This window comes from Pezoporus occidentalis, unplaced genomic scaffold (genome assembly GCF_034315485.1).
Source record: "Pezoporus occidentalis ecotype Australia unplaced genomic scaffold, CSIRO_AGI_Poc_V1 ctg93, whole genome shotgun sequence".
NCBI lineage: Eukaryota > Metazoa > Chordata > Aves > Psittaciformes > Psittacidae > Pezoporus > Pezoporus occidentalis.
Genome location: NW_026916294.1, coordinates 2,563,179 through 2,567,144, shown reverse-complemented (window position 1 = coordinate 2,567,144; position 3,966 = coordinate 2,563,179). Strand labels below are relative to the sequence as shown.

General features: G+C 47.8%; 1 long non-coding RNA gene across 2 annotated transcripts in view; it reads left to right on the top strand.

Moving 5' to 3' along the window:
* The first annotated feature begins 273 nt into the window (after positions 1-273).
* Positions 274-3,966, top strand: part of LOC134157106 (uncharacterized) — a 180,367-nt gene continuing 176,674 nt past the window's right edge. For both annotated transcript variants that reach the window (XR_009962183.1, XR_009962184.1), the window contains exon 1: positions 274-533. This is a non-coding gene — a long non-coding RNA (uncharacterized LOC134157106). The remainder of the gene's footprint in view (positions 534-3,966) is intronic.

Genomic DNA, 3,966 nt, shown 5'->3' with positions numbered 1-3,966 from the left:
TTGATTTTTTTAATTGCTTTTTAATACAATCAGTGTTGGTCCTTTTGTTGAGATGCACTTGGCAACATGGTGCCCTGTGGCAAAACCTCTTGGGCTGTGATAGCTGCTGGGGCTGAGTGGTTGGACAGGGAAGTTGCTGTTTGGGAGCCTTGGTGCTCCAGGAGGAAGGATGGTCTCCTCTTTCCCCCTTTACTTTCATTAGGACCTCTTTGTTTGAGGAGGTTAGAAAAACTTCTTTGTTCCTTGACAGAGAAGTAAAAGTAGTTACAGCAGGGCTGAGGGATGGATGAAAAGTTGGTCTTTGCAGCATGTGTTCATGGCCATAAGCTCTACCAGGAAAACAGGTTATTCCTAAGCACAAAGGAGGACAGTTTTTCCTATTAGTACTGTTTTCTTGTCCCTGGGCTAAATGGCCTGATGTGAACATCTCCAGCAGGAGTAAGGAACTACCACACCAGTGTGACTCAGAGCATCCTCTGGTTCACCCTCAGCCACCACACGCTGCCTTGGATCAGGATCAAGTTCACAGCTATGTAAGTTCCTGTGTTTGGTTCTCATTTAAGCCAAAGTAAATCCCTCACAGACTTGAGTAAGTTACCAGTAGGGGAGGATCTGATGCGCTTGCCTTGGTAGGGCTGAGCAGCGCTGGTGCTGCATGCATAGATAGGGAGTTTGGAAGCCTTGCTCAAAAAAAACTTGTCAGCTTTTGTGCTTTTCATGGTGAGAAGTAGTGCCTGGTTTTGTTCTCCAGTGTCATGAACTTGGAGATGATGGAGCAGGGCAATGTGAGGGTGTGAGTGAGTGGAGTTTGCTGTGGGGTCTGGCAGTAGCAGAGGTGGGCTGGAGGAAACTCTCCTTTGTGCAGACGTGTTCCCTTGGAGGGACTGGAGCTGGGCTGGAGGAGAGGAGCTCAGGAGGGTTATGTCCCACTGAAGGCAATGCTTTTATTGAGGCAGAATTTACTTAAGTTAGTGATGGATCACTTGACATCTTTATGCCTGAGGGCAGGAGAAATTCAGTTGGGGTTTGTATGAGACCTGGGAGCCCTGTTTGTATACACGTGTGTTGGGGATGCCTCCTTGTTGGGTACCTGATAACAGTGCGCTGCAAGTACGTGGCTGTGTATCAGTAGAAAACCCCTGTCTGAGCATCACGCTCCTAGTCAGGGAGAAAGAAAAACAGATTTGTCCTCATTTCTAGGAGGAAGCAAGGCTGAAAGGAGGGTGAGTGCCACAGTTGTGAAGGGGCTTAAGCAGATATTGGTGTTGCTTCACCACAGAAACCTCCAGAAAGGTTATTTCTGACTTCAAGGTCAGAATTGAGGCTTGGTCACTGATCCCTTTCACTTATTGCTGGCTGCAGTGCATTCCCAGCCTCTCCAAGATGAGGCACTGTTAAATCAAAGCCCACACTGGGAAGATCAGTCCATAGCCCTTGATGTGCGCACATGGGTGTCAGCATGGACAGGACCTGCTTTTCCCCGCTCAGTGTCAGCACTGTGTGTGAGGTGTGCTGCAGTAGGTACAGTCCTGGAGAATGGATTACCTCATAACTTTGTTTTCCACTTGTCCCCTTTGGGAGCTTGGGGCAGACCCCTACTTGTTTCTGAGAGCATTTCCATCAAGACCTGAGTCTTGTGAGCAGGTCCCCGAGATGCAGCTTGCAAAGAGTATCAGGGTGTTCGGAGCAAGTATTGCTTCTGGCTGGGAATTTCCTTCTCTTTACAAACTGGGTCCTCAACCAAATGGTGAGCTGTCAGTGTGTGAGAGTGCTAATGCTCGCTGTAAATCTGTTAAAGCTAAAACTGGTCAATTCATTGATCTTGCAGGCTAGCTCAATTTTAAGGTTGGACTTTCAGATCAAGAGGTTGTTTTAGCTTTCTGTGCTCAATATCACATAAGCTTTATCCTTCTGGGTCACACCAGGGATTGAAAAATCCCCCTTTTTGTCAAGTCAGTTGATTTTCTGAGGTTTCCTATGACTTTGCTTTTCACAAATGTGCTAACATCCTTCAGGGAAGCACGAATCAGAGGTCCCTTCTCTACCCGCTTGACACATATAGGCCAGGAGTGTTTCAAGATGAAGCAATCGTGTAGGAAGTGTGTTGTTACCTTATGGTCACAGGATCTGCCACCGACTTCTTGTAGGGAGATGTGTTCAAAAGCACACACAGGAGCCAGTGAGGCTGAGATAGGAGCCACAGGGAGGGTGGGAAAGTGCTGAGCACACTTGTGGGGACATTTTGGCCTCAGGTCCCCCTCAGCCCATGGTGGAGCTGGCTCCCAGCAGCAGGGAAGCCTCTGGGAACTGGAGATGCTGATTCAGGAGGGAGGACAAAAATAAAGCATGCTGTCTCTCGGCTGAATTAAGGGGGTAATCAAAGATAACAAGCGGTTGATGGCTGTCTCATTAGCAGGTATCTGCTTTCCTGTGGTGTGTTTACCTGCTGCCTCTGTAGGTAGCACAGGGGAGGTTGGTGGTGCAGAGGTTTTGAGTGGTTTCAGCACAGCCTGGCTTCAGGAGCTGATAAATAGAGCCATGGTTTTACCCCTGAGCATGCAGCAAAGGGAGGTGTTCCCAGGAGTGGTCCTGGGTACTGCCAGCCGCCGGCATCCTCCCACTGCTGGGTGCAATGTTAATCTCTGCTCAATCAGGTGCTGCTTTTGTTGAGGTGTTTCTTCTGCTCTTTCCAGTCTACTGGACTCTTGTCCCAGTGGAGCAGCAGACGGAGGAGCAGGCTCCTTTCTTGTCTTGCTTTAGCTGTCTTCTGCATCTTTCCCAACCCCGCACTTCCTTAGACTAGAGACAAGCAATTTAAATCCAGTCATTTTCAAGCCATACTCCAGCGGGATGAATGTTTTCAGTGACTCTGGTGGGCTCCTGGTTTGATTCAGGTATTATCCAGGCAGCATCTCTCCTAGGTAGGCCAGACCCAATACCTTCTCCTGCAGCAGTTCCTGCCTGAAAGGTTGCAACCACCTTGTTCTAGAAACACGGGATGCTGCTGGGATGACAAAGTGGGTATTTCATTCACCTGTGGGTAGCACTTGGGTGTGTTGTTGGTGCTGCCCAGGGTGGGAGGCTGGTTCACCAGGACTTGCCCAGTGTGCAGACAGAAATGCTGCTGCTGGTTCAGAGACTGATCTGTTCTTAGTATCTTTATGGAGCCAGTATCCTGGAGTATGCAGAGATGTGGTCCCTTGCCTCAGAAGCTATCTGAGCTCATGTTGAGTTTGGCTGGATCCAGTCTGGCTTAAATCTTCCACCATGAGATGCCTGTTTGTTCAGCTCTAGTGTGAGTTTGTCAGTAGTGAGCCTGTGAGCTCCTGCCTCAGGTCTGGGTTCATCTAAGTGACAAGGAAAAATAACCTGAAATCTTATTCCAGGGGATAAAGACTGCTGTATCTGGGAGGGGAGAGTTCAGTGCAGTGCATAAACACTTAAAAAACCCTAACCTGAATCAGGGAGTAAAGTTAAAACATGTAACAAACTAGTTCTGATAGATAAAAGCACTAAACCAGAGGTTAAGTGTAATCTGACTCGTATGCCTTGTCTTCACACTTCTGTACCTTAGCTCCTTTGATTGTCTATATATAAGAGGTGACACTGGAGAGCCTGGATTTATCATGAAGATTTATTTGTCATGGAGAGATGAAGGAGCTGTCTGGCACTTGGGCTTTTCATATCAGGTTGCACTTCTGGCAGATGCCAGTGGAGCGTTTAAAGAAGATCACATTGTAGAGCAGAGTAGTAAGTTGCTATAAGGATGGACAGAGGTTTGTGGGCTCTGAGTAGAGAGACACTGGATTTGTTTCTGGTCCTGATTGTGTACAGATAGATACAAAACATGTAGCCAGAGGCGTAAGCAGCAGCTTCTGTGAGAGCATGTTTGTCATTTGTTAAATCCATTGGGGTGATGGAAGAAGATGCTGGTGTGAAAAACATGAGATATTGGCAGCTGGCTGA